The sequence below is a fragment of the Nicotiana tabacum genome, chromosome 18 (assembly GCF_000715075.1).
Source record: "Nicotiana tabacum cultivar K326 chromosome 18, ASM71507v2, whole genome shotgun sequence".
In the NCBI taxonomy this organism is placed as follows: domain Eukaryota; kingdom Viridiplantae; phylum Streptophyta; class Magnoliopsida; order Solanales; family Solanaceae; genus Nicotiana; species Nicotiana tabacum.
The window spans coordinates 155,150,082-155,173,868 of NC_134097.1; the positions used below are offsets into that span (position 1 = coordinate 155,150,082).

A 23,787-nucleotide genomic window follows, 5' to 3' on the forward strand; every position below is an offset into this window, starting at 1 on the left:
CCTGAAGGTGATCAAACAAATCATCAATCCTCGGCAATGGATACTTATTCTTGATCATAACCTTGTTCAACTGCCGGTAATCAATACACATTCTCATTAACCCATCCTTCTTCTTAACAAACAACACCAACACACCCCAAGGCGAAACACTAGGTCTAATGAAACCCTTCTCAAGCAAGTCTTGCAACTGTTCCTTCAGCTATTTCAACTCAGGCGGAGCCATATGATACGGCAGGATAGAAATGGGCTGAGTGCCGGGAGCCAAATCAATGCAAAAGTCAATATCCCTATCGGGTGGCATACCCGGCAAGTCTGAAGGGAATACCTTAGGGAACTTACGAACAACGGGCACAAAATCAATATATGAAACCTCAGCACTAGAATCGCGAACATATGCCAAATAGGCCAAACACCCCTTCTCGACCATACGCCGAGCCTTCACATACGAGATAATATTGTAGGTAGAATGACTAGGAGTCCCTCTCCACTCTAAATGAGGCATACCCAGTAAAGCTAAGGTCACAGTCTTGGCATGACAGTCCAAGATAGCATGGTAAGGTGATAAGCAGTCCATCCCCAATCACCACAACACAAGAATGATGGACTCAATCGACCACGATAGAATCACCCACCGGTGTAGACACATAAACAAAAACACTCAATGAATCACTAGGCATGATCAAATACAGTGCAAAATAAGATGACACATATGAGTATGTAGACCCTAGATCAAACAACACTGAAACATCTCTATCACAAACCAGAACCATACCTATAATAACTGCATCTGAAGCCTCAGCCTCGGGCCTAGCTGGGAGAGCATAACATCAGGGCTGGGCCCCACCACCCTGAACTAAATCTCTAGGATGGCCTGCAGCTGGCTTGCCTCCACCTTTAGCGGCCTGAGCTCCACGTCTAGCACCTCTACCTCTAACTCTAGCACCTCTACCCCCACATATGCTGGTTGGGCAGCCTGTGGGACACCTGGTGCCTGAACCATAGCACGGGAACCCTAATGTGGAGAACTACTCAAAGCTCGAGGGAAATACCTAGCAATGTGCCTCGTGTCACCACGAGTAAAACAAGCCCTTGGCTGCTAGGGTTGACGACCCTGGAAACTCTGAAGTGGTGGTGCACTGATAGGTGCTGGTGGCGCACTGTAGGACTGCTGATCAGAATACTACATCTGAGGACCGCGGCTACCTAACGCACCGTGAGAAACTTGGAGTGCTGACTGGAAAGGCCTAGGGGGATGGCTTCTACCATATGAATCTCTACCTCCAGACGAGGTACCACTAAATCTGCCTGAATGACGGGGCCTCTTATCCAACCCATGGCCACCTCCCTGTGATAGGACCATCTCCACTCTCTTGGCCACATTGGCTGCCTCTTGAAAAGATATCTCACTCCCAGTCTCCCTAGCCATCTGAAAACGAATCGGCTGAATAAGACCATCAATAAACCTCCTCACCCTCTCTCTCTCTTGGTAGGTAGTATGACAAGAGCATGGCGAGCTAAGTCGATGAACCTGGTCTCATACTGGGTAACATTCATGGAACCCTGCTAGAGGCGCTCAAACTATCTCCGATAGGCCTCTCTCTGAGTAATGGGGAGAAACTTCTCGAGAAATAGCTGTGTGAACTGATCTCAAGTCAAGGCTGGCGATACGGCTAGTCTAGCTAAGCAATAATCCCTCCACCAAGTCTTGGCGGATCCAGACAAGCGAAACGTAGCAAAATCGACCCCATTTGTCTCCACAATACCCATGTTCCTGAGAACCTCATGGCAGCTGTCTAGGTAATCCTGGGGATCCTTAGCATATGTACCGCTAAAAGTAGAAGTGAAGAGCTTGGTGAACCTATCCAGCCTCCACAAAGCATCGGCAAACATAGCCGCTCCATCGCCGGTCTAAGCTACCACACCCGGCTAAACTGCTCCAACTGGCTGAACTACTGGAGTTTGAATTTGGGGAGATAGTTGCTCTGGAGTGCGAGTAGCAGGAGTCTGGGGCCCTCCTCCAGCCTGAGAGACGGTTGGTGCTACAAGAAGCAAGCCTGCTCAGGTGACGCTCTCCATGAGGTCCACTAATCGGATCAGAGCATCCTGAAGAACTGGGGTAACAATAAACACCTCTAGGATCTGAGCTGGGCCAACCGGAACTGCTGGGGCCGGAACCTTCTCATCAAAATCAACCTGAGGCTCCGTCACTAGTACTGCTGCTCGAGGATGAGCTTTGCCCCTACATCGGCCTCTAGCACGGCCTCGACCTCGCCCTCTGCCCCTCAGGGAAGTTGTTGCTGGAGGTAGAGGATGCTGAGCAGTAGATGAGGAAGTGCGTTTTCTCGCCATCTCGGAAGAATAGAGTAGAAATTCAATTAGCATTGAGAAACAAAATCACACGACAGAAAAGAACAAATGTGATGTTCTCCTAACTCTGTAGCCTCTAGGGATAAATATAGACGTCTCTATACCGATCCCTCAGACTTTACTGAGCTTGTCCGTGAATTGTGAGACCTATGTAACCTAGAGCTTTGATACCAACTTGTCACGACCCGGAATTCCCACCCTTGGGAGTCGTGATGGCGCCTACTCATAGAAGATAGGCAAGCCACAAAATTAGGAATCTTTAACTCATTTGTATTAATCCTTTTTACAACTTATATTAACAAGTGATAGGCATTTAAATAACAGCGGGATATGAGATTAAGCGGAAGACTTAGACAAAATAAACCAAAATAATACGGAAATCAACATATGCCTCTACCCATAAACTGGTGTCACAACATTCACGGACTAACTATGATTACTACATACAAATGTCTAAAAGAAAGATCTATGTCTGTCTCAGATACAAATGATAACAGAACATAATAAAAGATAGAGGAGACGTCGGGCCTGCGGACGCCTACAGGGCTACCTCGGAGTCTTAGTGGACTGAAGGCTGGATCTCCTACTGCTGCTGACCAAGTGCTGCTTCGGTATCTGCACAGAGTGCAGAGTGTGGCATCAGCATAACCGACCCCATGTGCTGGTAAGTGTCTGGCCTAACCCCGGTGAGGTAGAGACGAGGCTAGGACCAGATTCCAGATAAACCTGTGCAATTATATATATAACTGTGCAGTTTTATATATATATATATACAACGGAAAGATAGACAAAATAAACAATTAAAACTGGGGAGGGGAAACATACTTCGGGGAATAACAGATAAGGCAGAATCTCAATAAAATTATAAGGAAACCAAAATTTAACTTCTAACAAGGATAAGGAAAATAAAGGCAAATTTCACTTTCAGTTTACATCTTGTTGCAGGCGTGCAACCTGATCCTATTTCATCAAACCTTGTGGTAAGCATACCACCCGCTCCTATTTCATCATATCTTGTGGTAGGCGTACCACCCGCTCCCTTTCATTAAATCTCATGGTAGGCGTACCACCCGCTCCCATTTCATTAAATCTCGTGGTATGCGTACCACCCGCTCCCATTCACAAGCCAGCACAAAATCACAAGGAATCCTAGCAAGGGAACAAAAGTAATATAATAACTTCCCGTCAAGGGAGCAACAATATCGAAACAATCATCCCGGCAAGAGAGAATCAGCTATAACCAATCCTAACTCAACTTCTACTCAGCTCAATTAATACCAATACTCAATCATAAATAAAAACGAGAATAAACTAAATCTTTGCTCAATATCGAGAATCATCAATTAAAGAATTCGTAGTAACATTTAAGAACACGACAACTATCAATTTAAGACTCACTGTCATGGTCGACTCCAACGTATAGATACATGTCACCATACCTATACGTCGTACTCAACAAGAAGCAAATAACAAATAGGACTCAACTCATAATCCCTCAAGCTAAGATTAGACCGAACATTTACCTCGATGCCTCGAACACAACTCAAGTTTCAATTATAGCTTTACCTCTTGATTCCTCCGCCAATCCACTCGTATCTAGCCACAAGTTACTTAATTACATCAATAAATGCTAAATAAATCAATTTGAATGCATGAAAATGAGTTTTCTAAAGTATTACCCAAAAAGTCAAAATCTCCCATGGGCCCATGTGGTCAAAAACCGAGGTTCGAACCAAAACCCGATTACCCATTCCCCCACGAGCTCAAATATGTAATTTATTTTGAAATCGGATCTCAAATCGAGGTTCAAATCCCCAATTTTTGAAAAACCTAGGTGTTACCCATAACACCCGATTTCCCCCATAAAAATCATTGATTTGAAGTTGAAATCATGTTAAAAGATGTTAATAATTGAATAAAACTAGTTAAAAATGACTTACAATTGATTTGGAGAAGAAATATTGTTTGAAAAATCGCCTACTGCCCTCAGATGCCCTGTGCGGACCGCACAAAATCAACTGCGGCCGCACATGCTTCCTGTGTTCTGCAGTGACAAGTCTTAGTATTTTGGCCATAACTTTCTCTACAAACATCCAAATTATGATTTCTTTACCTTTATTTAAACTTGACATAAAGGGCTACAACTTTCGTTTTTGAATCATCTCAAAATTCCTTGCAGATCAAAAGCTATAGGCTTCCGAAGTTGGACCAATGAAGTGTTCTTCACCGCGGACCGTACCAAGACTAGTGCGGCCGCAGAGGCCTCTCCGCGGCAGCAGTCCATATCGTGCGGACCGCACTGGTCTGTTCAGAGGTCCTCCACCTCTCTGAGCCTACAACAACTCAGTTTTTAAGCCTAAGACACCTCGGAACCTACCCGAAACTCACCCGAGCCCTCGGAACTCCAAACCAAGCGCACACAAAACCTCAAAAATATCCTATTGACATATTTGTGTAATAAAATCATCAAAATAACATCATGAACATCAAATTAAATTTCGAGTTTTCTCAAAACTTCTTTAAAAATTAATTTTGCGATTTAAGTCCGAATCACGTCATATGACATCCTTTTTTTACCAAATAACACAGAAATGTCTTAAATCATATATAAGACCTCTACCGGGCGCCGGAACCAAAATACGGACCCGATACCACCATGTTCTAAGCAAATTTCATTTCAAATTTCTTTAAACAATTTCAGAAAATAATTTTCTTTAAAAAATTCATTTCTCGGGATTGGGACCTCGGAATCCGATTCTGGGCATACACCCAAGTCCCATATTTTCCTACAGACCCTCCAGGATGTCCAAGTCCGTTTACCCAAAACGTTGACCGAAGTCAAATTAACTCATTTTATAACCAAATTATTATCAGTTTTCACAGATTTTCATATTTAAGCTTTCTGACTACGCGTCCGGACTGTGCACGTAAATCGAGGTGACTCTAAATGAGGTTTGCAATGCCTCGGAAACATAGAATTTAATTTAAAGCAAGACGCAGATCGTCAAGGGGAGTTCAAAACTCAAATTTGAAGTGATTTGGAGCAGATTTGAGGTACATTTGAGTTGAATTTCAGAAGATGCCCAAAGAAGAAGAACCAGTGAAGCTCCATTAATATGATTCATTTGTATAATATGTATAATATTGTATAAGTAATGTATAATAGTGTATAAACACCTCTTATACATTATTTTATACAAGGCTGATACATTATTTACAGGTATTTGGTAGATTTCTCACATTTCTTCTTTTTCAACTGCTACACCTATATACAAGGTGTATCACTAACATTTTCACTACTGTGCTTATACACTTTTATATACTTTTATACAACTATATATATAATATGCCTCTTTGTATAAAAGTGTATAATATCGTATAAAAGTGTATAAGCATCTCTGACGAATTTTTTGTACGATTTTCACTTGCAATTATTGATTAAGACTATTCCAGATCTCCACCACAAGCTGTGATATAAGTTGGGATAGGTATGTAGAAACTTGAGGGAAAAGGATAATGGAAATATTTCATGCTCGAAGATATAGAGAATAAAAAAATAGAGAAAAATTTAGATCTACACATTTACAAACTTGTAAGCGGGCTAAAATAATGCAAGGTCAACTTATGGAGTGGATTATTATGTTATTTTGTCTATATATAATTGAGGGATTAGAGAAGGTGACTTGGCACCTCTAATAGGTCAAAGAATCTATTTATCTTTTTTTCTCTCTCTGTATATATTTTCTTACTCATTCTTTTCACTTTCAATTTATGTTAGCAGTCCAAAAGTCATGTCTCTTCGGAGAAATCCAATAAAAAACAGCCCAAAGGTCATCACTATTAAATAAAAGAACCATTTCGTCCCTAACCGTTCATATGCCACCTCATCTACGTGCGTTCTGCTGAGCATCTTCTCCTATGGCTTGTGTTCTTCTTTCTCTCTTTTACTTACTTTATCACTCTTTCTGTCATGTTACTAAATTCGCTCATCTCTTTATTAGTTATTGTGTTCATTTGTTGTTAGCCTTTTGTTCAATGCTTGCTAGAGCTTCTTATTTGCTACCTTTCCGATCGTGACATTTACATCTAAACTTTTTACTTAAAATTCAGGAGACTTTGTATCTTATCAGAATTTTGGCTGGAGTTTTACAAAAGTTTGTTATTCTGGAGGTTATAAACGGGAAAATCATGATATGAAAAATATGGGAAAAGCAGCAATTTAATGGGTAAGTGCGTCGGAAAAAGATGTGTAACTGGCACGGTCTGAAGATGTAAAGGAATGTGCTGAGATCTACGTACGAGGTGGATATAAACTATAATTTGCTTGAGCCTCTGAAGAAGAGGTTGTTAAAATGAGGCAGATTGGTTCGAATGAATTGGAGAAGCAAAGGGTTGCCTATTTTAAAGTTGATTTTGGATCAGTTTATTCACAAATTAGTAAGGATTTTCTACGTGCCGCGGTGATTTCATTTGTTTTGGCTTTGTATAATGGAGAAATAGGATCACAGCTTTCGTGGAGCATTTGGTGGTCTTCTTGACCCTAATTATCAATGTTAAAATAATTTCAACTTGCCTGCATCTTTTCTGGATGGAGTTCAAGGAAAAAGCTTAGAACTTTGGCAGTATCAAACACCCATATATAAGAAGTGGTAATGGTGAAGGAGAGAAAAAGTTAGGTCATTTTTTGTAAAATTTTCTATACCTTTCTTTCAGATTTGGCATGACCTCCATGATTGGTTTCGATTAACACATATGACATTACATTTTAGCTTCTTTATTCTTAGAAGATTCTGAAATTTATCTTCGTACTAGAAATGATGCAATATGTATGACACAAAGCACTAAAGTCTGAAACTGATTTGTAGTGATAGCAAATAAGCACTTAATATAAACCTTATATAAAAAAAGAAGATAAAGATTGGAAGGGAAGTAGGAAAGTACGGGGTGAATTATATATTTTTAAACTTAATCTCTATTAGTTGGTTGGTTTGTCAATTAGTCGACTAGATGCAATAACCTAACAGTTATAATAGCAGAATGTAAAACATAAAAAGTAAGTGCAGGAATTAAAGACACCGAAATTTTATACTGGTTCGAATTCAATGTGAATCCTAGTCCAGTCTCCTTGGATTGCAAGGGAGTTCTCTTTAGTAAATGCGTTTCTCCGAGTACAATGGCAATGACGTGATAGCTCAGTTCCTATAACACTCGTCTCTTTTGATACAATGCTTCACCAGTGTTGTACTCTCCTTTTTTCTTTGACTTGTTACACATAGTAGATCTTAGAGAACTACAATGTTTGTATGTAGTAGAACAAAGAGAGGATTTTTGGTTCGATCAAAGTATGTTTGTCTAAGACTTGATGTTGAGTATAAATACTTTGGTGAAGACCGTTTGCTAACGAGACTTGACAACCCAAGAGATTTGATCCTTAGAAAGAGATTGATTCTTTCCAAGAATAAGATTGCTTGCCGTTGCTCTTCCTTGATGAGAGGAAATTAACACCTTTCCTTCTACAGTTGTTAATGATGAGGGTTTACTCCTTGATTTTTGGTCCTTCCGAAATTAGCCGCTCAACTACTCTTCTCACATAATCTTCAATGTTTTTTGACTGCTTCAATCTTCTAGATTTGAATGTGCTGGCCTTGATTAATGCCTTAAGTTTAGGCTTGCTTGATTCTTTCCATCGCAGCTGTCCGTAATCTTTACTGACTGATTCGTAATCTTTGCTGATTGATTTCTTTCCTTAAGCATCCAGATTTGTTGACTGATTCGTAATCTTTGCTGATTGATTTCTTTTCTTAAGCATCCAGATTGACTTCAACAATCTTGTAATAGCTCCTTGATTCCTTGTTCTTCTGTAATTGATTTCCTGCATAGATATATTATTTGCATCATTAAAATTAGATCTAACAAAGTACACATAATTCTCATAGGAGTAAGGAAATCAAATTTTCTTGAAACTTCTTTTAGAAAGATCAAAGAGTTATTTGATTAAGAAAATATGTATATTTGGAATCTGATTCATCTATAGAATTATTTTTCGTATACACACATACAATATATTAATTTTTTTATTCAATTAAAATTTTAAAAGATATTACATTAAATATACTATTCCTATTTCTTATAATCGCGCGAAGCGCGAACATATTAACTAGTTTAGTCAATAATTTTGGAATTCCATTTTTTCTTGGATGGTTAGCTAGAATTTTGTATGTAGCTTACAGAACTTATTCTCATCACTAGCGAAGCCACATGCACCCATCGTTTGAAAATTATACTGTTTAGCTAGGTTATTTATATATATAAAAATAATATAATATGTAATGACATTCTTTGACTTCTTGGTGAGTTTATTTATTTATATTTTGACTCCCCTTATGGAAATCCTAGCTCCGTCTTCTTACATTCTAAAATTTGTTAGTTAAATATAAGACACTTACCAAAAAGTTATAGGTGGAGAATGGTGTGGAGTTACCCCATTTACTTCACCGAGTTTTGAATCGTGCGCCATTTGTCCTCAGGGATATCTCAGTCAACATTGACTATCATCCACAAAGGATGAAACTTATGACTATTGGAGGACTTTTGGTTGCTAAAATAACGAACAAGTTAGTATCTGTCCAACCTGCAAAACTTAGTAGTAATGGAATACCTACTTTATTTATCCTTTTGCCTTTGGAACATGTAATAAACAAGGTATGGAAGAATCAAAAGTGGTTATCTTATTTCATGAAGTAATATATATATATACATGCACATAGGGTTCTAACTACGGAAAGAAGTAAAAGGAAAATCCTAAGAATTTGTTATCAAATCTCAATACTTATTCTATCTATGTATAGTACAAGTAATATGTCTACATTCATTCTTTAACACTCTCCCTCAAGCTGAAGCATAGATATTGATTATGCTCTGCTTGTTGCAAAGATAATTAACTCGAGTTCCATTTAACGCCTTTGTGAACAAATCGGCCAATTGCTCTCCTGTCTTCACGTAACTATATAAAATCAAAGAAAATAGACTTTTTCCTATTATTTGCCTATTTATAGGATTTTGTAGGCTTTTTATTTAAATTGTTTGCATTTTGTGCATGTTTAAGTTTTATTTAAATCATGAAAAAATACCAAAATATCATGCATTGCATTTAGGATTTGTTTTTACGTTTTTTTATAATTAATCAGTAATTATTTGCTTTATAAAAATTTAAAAAATCACAACAATAGCTCATTTTTACATTTTTTGTCTTTTAATTTTAGTTTATTGATTTTCCTCTTTTAATTTAGAATTAAGTAATGTTTATAATTTTTATAACTAGATAATTAGTTTAATTTCACACATTTGGATAATTTAGAATTTTTAATTTGGATTTTAATTAAAAGAAAAAGAAAAATTTGAAAATAAAAGAAAGAATTGGAAAAAAGAAAGTTTGTCTTGTGAAATTGGGCCAATTCTCGCCCAGCGCAGATCTGATCCAAAACTTCTCTTTGACCCAAACCACCTATGAACCGACCCACCTATCCAATCGGACCCCCCTCCACATTAAAATGACCTAGCAGCTCCTAGACTTAAAGGAGGAGATCAAATCTTCTTTCCAAAAAAAAAAAAAAAGAGATAGCAGCGGCGCACATAGAGCAAAAAGGAAAATGAGAGTTCTTCTCTAATCAGACCCCTGTAAAAAAACGGCACCCTCTAGCTCCATTATTCTTCTTTTTGGTTTCCCAAAAATCACACACAAAAAAGAACCCAACAACTCTTTAATAATGAGAACCCAGTAACTCTCAAATTTCTCCATTTTCTACTGTCTGTTGAAAAGAGTTGTATGGTTATAAAGATAGCAGCCATTTTTAGCTTCATCCTAAGAGAAAGAGAAACATCCACCCATCTCTAACCTCACTCAAAAATCAAAAAAAAAAAAAAGAAGTCGATCAAAAAAAAAATATAATCAGAAGCACGCTTGAAGATTTTGAAAAGGTAGATTCGAAACTAAAAAAAAGGTTTAGGTGGGTTGGAAACACACTGTTTCTGCTGCTGCTTCGGAACCCCATCAATGGTATTGTGGCCTATGTTTGGTCCATGCCCGTTGATTCTCTACGATTAGGTATGTAAACCTTTGCCTAAGATGCTTCATTGATTATGAATGGAAATCTGAGTTGTTTTGGCTATGTGTGTGCTTAAGTGTTTGAATCGATTGCAGCTATTTACATGTTAAGCTTAGGTTCTGATTTTGTTTAAGTTGAGATTGTGCTGAAATAATGTGATTTGCATTTAATTAGATCTTATGCAAATTTAGATTCAACCTCATCATGAGTTTAATCCGAGAAGCAAGAGATGAATGTTGAAAGATTGATTTGAATGTTGGTATGTAATTCCTAATAATTTCCGTTTGTTGTTCTGGACACGAATTCAATGGAAAAGAGTGTAAGGATGAAGAAGCTCTTCTATTTTTATTTTTATTTTGTTTCTTTTTTTATGTTGTTGTAAATTTTGCTAAAATAAGGAATTCTTATAAGAACATTAGATAATAAAGTTAACAGAATGTCTTTACCTTGACTGCTTTATTTCGGATAATGTGACTGAAAATTTTTCTTGTCAATCCATCTCATAACCATGGTGACAGAACTTACGAGAAGCTCAAATCGCCAACTTAGACAATTAATCAATTTATAAACATCGTAGCTTTCTTTAGGCGCGATCAATAATAATAATTTATCGTGGTCATGAGTACGGTTCCTGTATGGTTACGATACGCGAATCTCAATTCGGGGTGCATTTCATGTAATACAATTATAACAACTTCGAATAATAAAACCATTTGAAATAATTTGAGGCGTGTCATGCCAAATAAAACCCCTAAGCCCATGGCCCTCACAAAACTAGTTAGCTTTTATAAAAAAATTTGAGGTGTGCCAGTTTCATGAAATAACTCATGGCCCTCACGTAATTAATACTAACTCTTTAAAAATTGGGGTGTGCCATTAATTGAATTTTCCATGGCCCTCGCAAACTTTGTTAAGTGCGTAGTTGTTTTAGGCGCACAATTTAAATTAATTTCCTTAAACTCGGGTGTGCATTTCATGTGACCCAACTCCAATTCTCAACAACGTTAAATAAAATGTGTCGTGGACTGCGGGTGTAATTCATGTGGTGTGGTTCAATGTGTGTTTTAAATAACGTTGAATCCTCCTAAAATTAATTAAAAGCGGCTAATAAGTTAAAATGTACCATAGGCTAAAACATGTAATAAAATAAGATAATATGCCAATTATAATAGTTTAAAGCGACCGTGCTAGAACCATGGAATTCGGGGGTGCCTAACACCTTCCCTCGGGTTAACAGAATTCCTTATTCAGAATTTCTAGTTCGCAGGCTTCAAAAGGAAAGTCGAATTTTCCTCAATTTGGGATTTAAAATAAACCGGTGACTTGAGACACCATAAATTATTCCAAGTGGCGATACTGAAAAATAAATAAATAATCCCATTTCGATTTATGTCACTTTAATTGCAAAAACTCCCTTATATCACCTCTCGGGTGATAAAAAGGAGGTGTGACATCCAGGAGCTCCTTTTAAGTAACATAGAATCTGTTTCGGTGCTGCCGAATGTTTGACCGTAGGAGCAGACATAAACTGGCTAACAACACTTACAACAAAAGCAATATCTGGACGAGTTACAGTGAGATAATTTAACTTACCAAATAATCTCCTGTATTTCTCTGGATCGTCAAAAGGATCACTATCATCTTTCATCAGATGCACATTTGGAACCATTGGACTACCACAAGGCTTGGCTGCTAACTTTCCAGTTTCTGCAAGCAGGTCAAGAATATACTTCCTTTGAGACAAAAAATTCCTTTTTTGCTTCTGTTTGCTTCTGTGAAATCTAGTATGTAGAAAGGACTTAAGAGAGGAAATTCCAGCAAAATCACTTCCGTAATAACAATATCATCGACATATACAACAAAGAGGATAATACCAATGTCACGACCCGGATTTTCCACCCTTGGGAGTCGTGATGGCGCTTACTAATGTGAGCTAGGCAAGCCAAACCTTTAATCTAATTACTTCATTAACCAATTCTTTTTAACAAATATAAGACGATAACGTGGTAACAACGAAAATTCAAATTTAAGCGGAAGACAACAATAAGATTTATGAAAACTGCATCTATTACAAATACTTAAGCCTTAACCACCAAAAACCTGGTGTCACAATATCACAGATGGTCTAAGATTGCTATATACAAAGTTTGAAGAAATAACAGGACACTGTTTCTGAATAAAAGGAAAAAAATGAAATAGGAAATATGGATAGAGAGAGACGCCAGGGCCTGCGAATGCCTGCAGGTCTATCTTGGATCTCTTGGTGGACTGAAGGAAGCCTCCAAGATACGGTCTAAGAGTTGCTCTGAGATCTGCACATAGTACAGAGTGTAGTATCAGCACAACCGACCCTATGTGCTGGTAAGTGTCAAGCCTAACCCCGGTGAAGTTGACCAGGCTAGGACCAGACTACCAAATAAACATGTGCAATTAAATATATATATATATATATATATATATACAGTGGAAAAGAAATACAGAAATAAAAAAATAAAGATAGGAGGGGAAACATGATTCGGGGAGTAACAGGTAAAACAGAATATCAAGAGAATTATAAAAGAATCAAAATAAACCACTAACAAGAATAAGGAAAACCAAGGCAGATTTCACTTTCTTTTCACATCTTGTTATAGGCGTACAACCCGATCCCAATTCCTGTATCTCGTGGCAGGCGTGTCACCCGCTCCCATTTCATCTATCTCGTGATAGGCGTGCCACCCGCTCCCATTTCATTTATCTCGTGGTAGGCATACCACCCGCTCTAATTTCATCTATCTCATGGTAGGAGTACCACCCGCTCCCATTTCATTTATCTCATGGTAGGCGTACCACCCGCTCCCATTTTATTATATCTTGTGGTAGGCGTACCACTCGCTCCTATTTTATTATATCTTGTGGTAGGCGTACCACCCGCCCCCATTTCATTATATCTTCTTGTGGTAGGCCTACCACCCGCTCCCATTTTATTATATCTTGTGGTAGGCATACCACCCGCTCCCATTTCATTATTTCTTGTGGTAGGCGTACCACCCGCTCCCATTTTATAATATCTTATGGTAGGCGTACCACCCGCTCCCATTTACAAGCCAACAATAATCACAAGGAATCCCAGGAAGGGAACAAGAGCAATATAACAACTTCCCGGCAAGGGAACAATAATATCAAAACAAACATCCCGACAAGGGATCATTAATATCAAACAAACATCTCGGCAAGGGAACAATGGTGATAATAACATATGAAGCACAATAAACCACAACGGAGTCATAACAATTTTAATACACGACTCACGGGCATGTTTAACACCAACGTATAGATACTCGTCACCATGCCTATACGTCGTACTCCACAATTAACATATAGCAAATAAGACACAACTCCTAATCCCTCAAGCTAAGGTAAGACCAAACACTTACCTCGATGCCACGAACATAATTCATGTTTCAATTATAGCTTTACCTTTTGATTCCACCACCAATTCGCTCGTATGTAGTCACAAGTTACTTAATTACATCAATAAACGCTAAATGAATCAACCCCAATGCATGAAAAATGAGTTTTCTAAAGTTTTACCCAAAAAGTCAAAAATTGCCCTTGATCCCACATGGTCAAAACCCGAGGTTCGAACCAAAACCCGATTACTCATTCTCCCACGAACCCAAATATATGATTTGTTTTGAAATCGGACCTTAAATCGAGGTCCAAATCCCCAATTTTTGAAAAACCTAGGTTCTATCCAAAACACCCAATTTCCTCCATGAAAATCATTGATTTTGATTTAAAATTATGTGAAAAGATGTTAATGATTGAAGAAAACGAGTTAGAAATAACTTACCAATGTTTTGGAGAAGAAAGGTTATTTGAAAAATCACCTCTTATATTTTTGGGGTTTTGAAAAATAAAAAATAACTGAAAATCCTGTCTTAATATACCCCTCTCGGACCCCCTGTGCGGACCGCACAAAATTGAGTGCGGCCGCACAACTCCCGTGTGGACTGTAGTGACATACTTTAGTATTTTGGCCATAACTTTCTCTACATATGTCCAAATTGTGATTTCTTTAGCTTTTTGGAAACTACACACGAAGGGCTACAACTAGTGTTTTTGAATTATCTCAAAATTCCTTGTAGATCAAAATATATAAGCTTCCGAAGTCGGACCAGTGAAAGTTTTCTTCACCATGGACCGCACAAAATCCAGTGCGGCCGCACAGGCCCCTACGTGGCAGCATTCCATTTTGTGTTGGACTACTGTTGGCTGGCCTCCACCTCTAGCGGCCTGAGCTCTACCTTTAATACCTCTACCTCCACCTCTATCACCTCTACCCGCACCTCTAGCTGGTTGGGCGGGCTGTGGAACACCTGGTGCCTGAACCATGGCACGGGAACCCTGATACTGAGAGATACTCGGTGATCGAGGGCAATACCTAGCAATGTGCCTCTTGTCGCCACAAGTAAAACAAGCCCTCAACTGTTGGGGCTGACGACCTTGGAAACTCTGAAGCAGCGATGCACCGATAGGAGTTGGTGGTGCACTGTAGGACTGCTAATCAGAATACTGCATCTGAGAACCACGACCACCTGAAGCACCGTGAGAAACCTAAAGTGCTAATTGAAAAGGCCTGGGAGGATAGTCTCTACCATACGAATCCCTACCTCTAGACAAGGTACCACTGAATCAGCCTGAATGACGAGGCCTCTTTTCAGATCCCTGACCAATTCCCTGCGATAGAACCATCTCAACTCTCCGGGCCACATTGGCCGCCTCTTGGAGGAAAATCTCACTCCCTATCTCCCTAGCCATCTGAAGACGTATCGGCTGAATAAGTCCCTCAATGAACCTCTTTACCCTCTCTCTCGGTGGGAAGTATGACAAGAGCATGACGAGTTAGGTCGATGAATCTGGTCTCATACTGGGTAGCAGTCATAGAACCCTGCTGGAGACGCTCAAACTGCCTCCGATAGGCCTCTCTCTGGGTAATGGGGAGAAACTTCTCTAGAAATAGCTTATTAAACTGCTCCCAAGTCAAAGTTGGCGATCCGGATGGTCTAGCCAAATAGAAATCCCTCCACCAAGTCTTGGCGGATTCAGACAAGCGAAAGTGGCAAAATCGACCCCATTGGTCTCAACTATCCCCGTGTTGCTGAGAACCTTGTGATAGCTGTCTAGATAATCCCGGGGATCCTCAGTAGATGCACCACTGAAAGTAGTAGTGAAGAGCTTGGTGAACCTATCCACCCTCCACAAAGCATCGGCAGACATAGTCGGTCCATCTCCGGTCTGAGCTACCAAACCTGGCTGAACTGCTCCAACTGGCTGAGATGCTGGAGTCTAAATCTGGGGAGCTACCTGCTCCGGAGTGCAAGTAGTAGGAGTCTGGGCTCCTCATCTAGCCTAAGAGACGGCTGGTGCTATAAGAAGCAACCCTGCTCGGGTTACACTCTCCATGAGGCCCACTAAACGGACCAGAGTATCCTGAGAACTGGGGTAGCAATAAACCCCTTTGGGACCTGAGCGGGGACCACTGGAACTACTAGGGCCGGAACCTCATCATCAAAGTCAACCTGAGGCTCCGCCGCTGGTGCTGCTGCTCAGGGTTGAGCTCTGCCCTTACCTCGGCCTCCAGCATGGCCTCGCCCTCGCCCTTTGCCCCTCGTGGGAGCTGCTGCTGGGGGCTGAGGTTGCTGGTCAGTGGATGAGGAAGCGCGTGTTTTCGCCATTTGCGAAAGAATAGAGTAGAAGTTCAATTAGCATTGAGAAACCAAATCGCATGACAAGAGAGAATAAATGTGAAGATGTTCTTAACTCTGTAGCTCTGAGGATAAATACAGATGTCTCTGTACCGATCCCTCAGACTCTACTAAGCTTGTCTGTGAACTGTGAGACCCATGTAACCTAGATCTCTAACACCAACTTGTCATGACTCGGATTTCCCACCCTCTGGAGTCGTGATGACGCCTACTAATGTGAGCTAGGCAAGACAAACCTTTAATCTAATTACTTCATTAACCAATTATTTCTTTTTAACAAATATAAGATGATAACGTGGTAACAGCGAAAATTCAAATTTAAGCGGAAGACAACAATAAGATGTATGAAAATTGCATCTATTACAAATACTTAAGCCTTAACCACCCAAAACATGGTGTCACAGTATCACAGACGGTCTACGATTGCTACATACAAAGTCTGAAGAAATAACAGTACATTATTTCTACATAAAAGGAAAAAAATGAAACAAGAAATAGGGATAGATAGAGACGTCAGAGCCTGCGGACGCCTGCAGGACTACCTTGGATCTCCGGGTGGACTGAAGGAAGCCTCCAAGCTACGGTCCAAGAGCTGCTCCGAGATTTGCACATAGTGCAGAGTGTAGTATTAGCACAACTGACCCCATATGCTGGTAAGTATCCAGCCTAACCCTGGCGAAGTAGTGACAAGGCTAGGACTAGACTACCAAATAAATCTATGCAGTTTAAATATATATATATATATACAACGAAAAAGAAATACAAAAATAAATAAATAAAGATAGGAGTGGGAAACATGCTTCGGGGAATAACAGGTAAAACAGAATATCAAGATAATTATAAAGGAATCAAAATCAACCACTAACAAGAATAAGGAAAACAAAGGAAAATTTCACTTTCTTTTCACATCTTGTGGCAGGTGTGCCACCCGCTCCCATTTCATCTATCTCGTGATAGGCGTGCCACCCGCTCCCATTTCATTTATCTAGTGGTAGGCATACCACCCACTCCCATTTCATTTATCTCGTGGTAGGCGTACCACCCGCTCCCATTTTATTTATCTCGTGGTAGGCGTACCACCTGATCCCATTTCATTATATCTTATGGTAGGCGTACCGCCCTCTCCCATTTTATTATATCTTGTGGTAGGTGTACCACCCGCCCCCATTTCATTATATCTTGTGGTAGGTGTACCACCTGCCCCCCATTTTATTATATCTTGTGGTAGACGTATTACCCGCTCCCATTTCATTATATCTTGTGATAGGTGTACCACCTGCTTCCATTTACAAACCAACAATAATTAGAAGGAATCTCGGCAAGGGAACAAGAGCAATATAACAACTTCCCGACAAGGGAACAATGATATTTCAACAACATCCCGGCAAGGGAACAATAATATCAAAACAAATATCCCGGCAAGGGCTCATTAATATCAAACAAACATCCTGACAACGGAACAATGATGATAATAACATATGAAGCGCAATAAACCACAACAGAGTCATAAAAATTATAATACATGACTCACGGACATGCATGACACTAACATATATATACTCGTCACCATGCCTATACGTCGTACTCCACAATTAACATGTAGTAAATAAGACACAACTCCTAATACCTCAAGCTAAGGTTAGACCAAACACTTGCCTCGATGCCACGAACACAATTCACGTTTCAATTATAGCTTTACCCCTTGATTCCACCACCAATTCGCTCATATCTAGTCACAAGTTACTTAATTACATCAATAAACACTAAATGAATCAACCCCAATGCATGAAAAATAAGTTTTCTAAAGTTTTACCCAAAAAGTCAAAAATCGCCCCCGAGCCCACATGGTCAAAACCCGAGGTTCGAACCAAAACCCGATTACCCATTCCCCCACGAACCCAACTATATGATTCGTTTTGAAATCAGACCTCAAATCGAGGTCCAAATCTCCAATTTTTGAAAAACCTAGGTTCTACCCAAAACACCCAATTTCCCCCATGAAAATCATTGATTTTGAGTTGAAATCATGTGAAAATATGTTAATGATTGAAGAAAACGAGTTAGAAATCACTTACAATGTTTTGGAGAAGAAAGGTTATTTGAAAAATCGCCTTTTATGTTTTTGGGGTTTTGAAAAATGAAAAATAACTGAAAATTCCGTCTTAATATACCCTTCTCAGACCCCCTGTACGCACCGCACAAAATCGAGTGCGGCTGCACAGCTCCCGTATGGACTGCAGTGACATGCTTTAGCATTTTGGCCATAACTTTCCCTATATATGTCCAAATTATGATTTTGCTTAGCTTTCTGGAAACTAAACACAAAGGGATACAACTTTCGTTTTTGAATCATCTCAAAATTCCTTGTAGATCAAAAGATAAAGGCTTTCGAAGTCGGACCAGTGAAATTTTTCTTCACCATGGACCGCACAAAATCCAGTGCAGCCGCAAAGCCCCCACCACAGTCCGCACAAAATCCAGTGCGGCCGCACAGGCCCCTCCGTGGTAGCATTCCATTTTGTGCGGACCTCACTGATTTGTTCAGAGGCCTTCCACTTCTCTGAACCTGCAACAACTATGTTTTTAAGCCTAAGACATTCCGGAACCTACCCGAAACTCACCCGAGCCCTCGGAACTCCAAACCAAGTGTGCATACTAACTCAAAGACATCATTTGGACCTACTCGTGTGATCATATCATCAAAATAACATGTAAAATCATGAATTAAACCTCAAAACTCAACATTTTCATCGAGAACTCTCAAAGTTCATAACTCTTCAACCGGAAGTCCAACTCATGTCAAATAAACTCCGTTTTTCAACAAACTTCACAGTTATCTTTCAAATACTATAACAATTTTGTATCGGGCTCCGGAACCAAAATACGGGCCCGATAACAATGGTTTCAAACATTAATTCTTTTCTTTATTTCTTAGATAATTCAGTAAAACAATTTCTTTCAAAAATTGATTTCTTAGGCTTGGGACGTCGGAATTCATTTTCGGGCATACGCCCAAGTCCAGTATTTTACTGAGGACCTCCCGGGATTGTCGGAACACGGATTCGAGTTCGTTTGCTCAAAATGTAGACCAAAGTCAACCATAATCAAATTTTTAACTCTAAAATTTCTATTTCTCATATTTTCACATAGAAAGCTTTCCGGATATAGGTGCGGATTAGGCACGTAAATCAAGGTGGGGGTAAAAAGGAGGCTTTTAGGCCTCGAAACACTGAATTCACTTGCAACACAAGTGATGACCTTTTGGGTCATCACAACCAATTGTGGATTGCCTATAGAAGACTGAGTGATCACATCTACTCTTTTTCAGCCCGGACTCCTGAACTATCTCACTGAACTTGCCAAATCAAGCCCTCGGACTCTGTTTCAAGCCGTACAAGGATTTCTTCAAATGACATACTTTCCCATACTTCCCCTGAGCAACAAAACCAGGTGGTTTCTCCATATACACTTCTTCATGGAGATCACCATGGAGGAATGCATTTTTGATATCCAACTGATGCAAAGGCCAATTCTCAGAAGCAGCTAGAGAAATAATAAGTGGACAGAAGTGAGTTAAGCAACCCGAGAGAAAGTGTCTGAATAATCAAACCCATACGTCTGGGCATACCTTTTAGCCACAAGTCTGGCTTTGAGTCTTGCCACATAACTATCTGGATTAACCTTAACTGCAAAGACCCACTTACATCCTACAGATTTCTTTCCTTTGGGTAAATCCACTAGATCACATGTGTGATTTTCATCTAAAGCATGTATCTCCTCAAGCATTGCATCATACAATCCAGAGTGATTCAAGGCCTCTTTCACTGTTTTAGGGATAGAGATGGAGTCTAACGAGGCAATTAAAGAACGAGGTGTAGGAGATAAGTGGTTATAAAAAACAAAATTAGCAATGGAATATGTGGATTTACAGTGACGTGTACCTTTGCGAAAGGCAATAGGAAGGTCAAGATCTTCTGAAGGATCAGACGGAGGAGGATTCGATGACGAAGCAACTGGTGTAGGACATGTATCATTGATCCCTCGTCTCATAGAGTACACTTGAACAATTGGCTGTCTTGTTGGCGCAGATTGAGCAGTTTCGGAAGGCACAACGGTTTTCTAATGCTCAATAGAAGAACTGGGAGATGCAAGAGAAACATCATCTGATTGTTCTGTCAAAGCATTGGTGACCTGATAGACTAACCAATCATCTTCCTCCTCTTGACTTGTAGAAATAGGAGATGTATGGAAAAATGGTGTAGTCTCCGAGAATGCCACATCAGTTGACACTAGATATTTTCTAAGGTCAGTAGAGTAGCAACGATATTCCTTATGAAATCGTGAATATCCCAAGAAAACACACTTCAAGGCCTTGGGATCCAACTTGGTAACAGATGGTCGAACATCTCGAACATAACATGTGCTTCCAAACACCTTCGGTTCTACAGAGAATAATGGCTTGTTGGAGAAGAGAACACGGTAAGGTATACCACCACTAAGCATGGTAGATGGCATACGATTAATCAAGAAATAAGCTGTAGAGACTGCATCTGTCCAAAATTGTTTAGGGACCTTCGTCTGGAACAAAAGTGCCTGAGTTGTCTCAAATAGATGCCTATTCTTCCGCTCAACAACTCCATTTTGAGAAGGTGTATCAACACAAGATGACTGACGAATAATCCCATGTTGTCTCATGTAAGACTGAAATGATTCTGACATATACTCTTTAACATTATCACTCCTTAGTGTGCGTACAGTAGTATGAAATTGAGTCTTAATTTCAGCACAAAAAGCAGAAAAGTGAGAAAACACTTCAGATCGATTTTTCATAAAATAAATCCACGTCATCCGAGAAAAATCATCCATAGAAGTAACAAAATACTTAAACCCAAATTTGGACACAACTGGACATGGTCCCCATACATCAGAATGAACTAACTCAAATGCAGACTCTGCTCGTTTATTAACTCTAGGACCTAACGAGCAGCGGTGATGTTTCGCAAACTGACATGACTCACACTCCAATGAAGAAACACTATGGAATTGAGGGCAAAGCTTCTTCAAAATAGGCAGAGAAGGATGTCCCAACCGACAATGTGCTTCGAATGGAGACATGACACTAGAGCAGGCAATAGACCGAGACACCCGTTTATCAAGGATGTTGAGATCATCAGATACATGTCCTTTACCAATAATCTGCTTCATCATAAGATCCTGAAACAAACAATGATCAGGGAAGAATAAGGCACAACAATTTAGATCTTTGGTAAGTTTACACACAAAGATTAAATTAAAGGAAAATTTTGGCAGAGTGAATACAGATGACAGAGTAATAGAAGGGGTTGGTTTAACTGTCCCAGATCCCATAGCATTGTAGGTTGACCCATCAGCTATGGTTACAAGAGATCTTCTTCTTGGATCATTTTCTCCTCCTTTAGCAACAAGGACATTTTGTTGAACGGATGATAAATTTCAGAGCTAGACAAGATTTGAGATTTAGCCGTCTCAAATTCAGAAGGGAGACCGGCTAGAAAGCTCATTATGGCCATCTACTCTCTCTGAGTCTGTTGCACCTTAATATCAGTACTGAACGGCAGAAGCATATTTAACTCCTCAAAGGTGTTCTTAAAATCCATGAAATAAGCAGCGAGAGTTTTATCCCCCTTTTCAACACGATAAAACTTCTTGCACACATCATAGATTCGAGATATATTCCCTTTCCCAGAATATAAAAACTCCAAATAGTCCATTAATTCTTTGACAAACTCACAATGAGTAGTCAAACCAACAACTTCACTATCAATAGAATTTCTAATTGTAAAAATAACCGTGCATCATCTCTCATCCATGTTTTTTAGTTCCATCTGTAGGGGGGTCTTGAACTAAATGGTCATCTTTCTCAACACTACGCAAATAAACTCTAATAGTCTTACTCCATTCTAAATAATTAGAACCATTTAGTTTATGTTCTATAATTTTGGACATAGCAGGAACAATATCAGTCATGGTAGTCTGGTTATCACCCATCTTTAAGCAAACAAATTCTCTTAATAACCAACAGAATAATTAAAGAGACCAAACCAAAGTTTTCTGAGAAGAAAATGACTGAACAGAAACGTAACACCAAACCAAGAAATACCAATCCACAAGACAAGCAACATCAGATGCAACTATATGGTCTTACAAATACTTCAGAATCCCAGAAACAAACCAAACAATAGAACTCAAACCTGACAAAAATTGGTTGTAATACAATCTGGCCGAGACCTTTTTTTTTCTTCACGAAAACGAGGTTCTGCAATCAAAGGATAACCATCAATTGACTGAAAATATCAAGGCGATCTCAGAGAACAAAGCTCGACAGAGAATGGACCACATACTCGCCTCCACGTGTCTGCCGAAAAGTTTTGGTCAACTCCGGCGAGACAGACTCAACTCCGGCGAGCCACAGATGTGGCTCCGATACCATGTAATAAACAAGGTATGGAAGAATCAAAAGTGGTTATCTTATTCCATGAAGTAATACATATATATATACATGTACATAGGATTCTAACTATGGAAAGAAGTAAAAGAAAAATCCGAAGAATTTGCTATCAAATCTCAATACTTATTCTATCTATGTATAGTACAAGTAATATGTCTACATTCATTCTTTAACAGAACAATATGTAACTGATTCATCCGTGCCAACGAGAAGGTGGGCTTCACCTGGTCACTCTGAATCCGACGTCAAGTGTAGGAATTGCTGTCAAAGGGGCGGGAGAGTCTCAGTCCGTGTTCAATGCCTGCTTGACTAGCTCAAAAGGAAGCAGCTAGAGTGTATAGATGGCCTTTGAATACCTTTTTTTTTGGTGATCTTGCTATTCATTTTATTGACTCTTTAACTTTATCTTGATGTTTACTTGTCCATTTCGGAGGCTGCAATTAGAAACATATTTCGATTCTGATTCTATGGGCAGGGAACATGGTTTATAGTAATGCATGAATATGTTTGTGAACAAGTCGTTAATCTTTGTTTAAAAAAGGAATATCTAAATCGGAACTGCTGCATTATTTTTGTTATACATTTTTACTTGATAACAGATCACAAGTGCGCTGTATTCTGGAAATAATGAAGTGTGGACACATAAAAATTGCTAACTTTATTTCTTCAATTGATCACTTCTGCAACTTAAATTTTTGTTGAGTGGTATTTATTTAGTGATTGAGTTAAAACATATTTGCCTTGACATATTTTATTGCTATGAACTTTTCAAAGAAGCCTAGAGAATGTAACTCGAATTATTTTCTAAATTAAACTTAGTAATTTTTTATCTTGAGTTTGGGCCCGGGCTTAGCACGGGCTACCCTCCAACCAAGGGAGAAATTCAAAAATGGCCAGATTTACAACTGGTCATTCAAAAATAGCCCAGTTTCAAAAGTAATCGAAATTTAGCCGTTTTTTATGTAAAGATAAATCTGAGCGAAAATACTGTTCAAAACCCGAAAAATAAGTCAGTATATTATGTTGGAGTTCCAGCATAAGTATACTTGAACTCCAGCATATTATACTGGAGTTCCAG

The 23,787-nt window shown here is 39.3% G+C and overlaps 1 long non-coding RNA gene across 1 annotated transcript; it reads left to right on the top strand.

Moving 5' to 3' along the window:
* Window positions 1-9,921: 9,921 nt before the first annotated feature.
* On the top strand, window positions 9,922-23,172 carry LOC142173007 (uncharacterized). The gene is made up of 2 exons (XR_012702415.1): window positions 9,922-10,471; window positions 22,886-23,172. It is a non-coding gene; the product is annotated as an uncharacterized LOC142173007 (long non-coding RNA).
* Window positions 23,173-23,787: the final 615 nt, after the last annotated feature.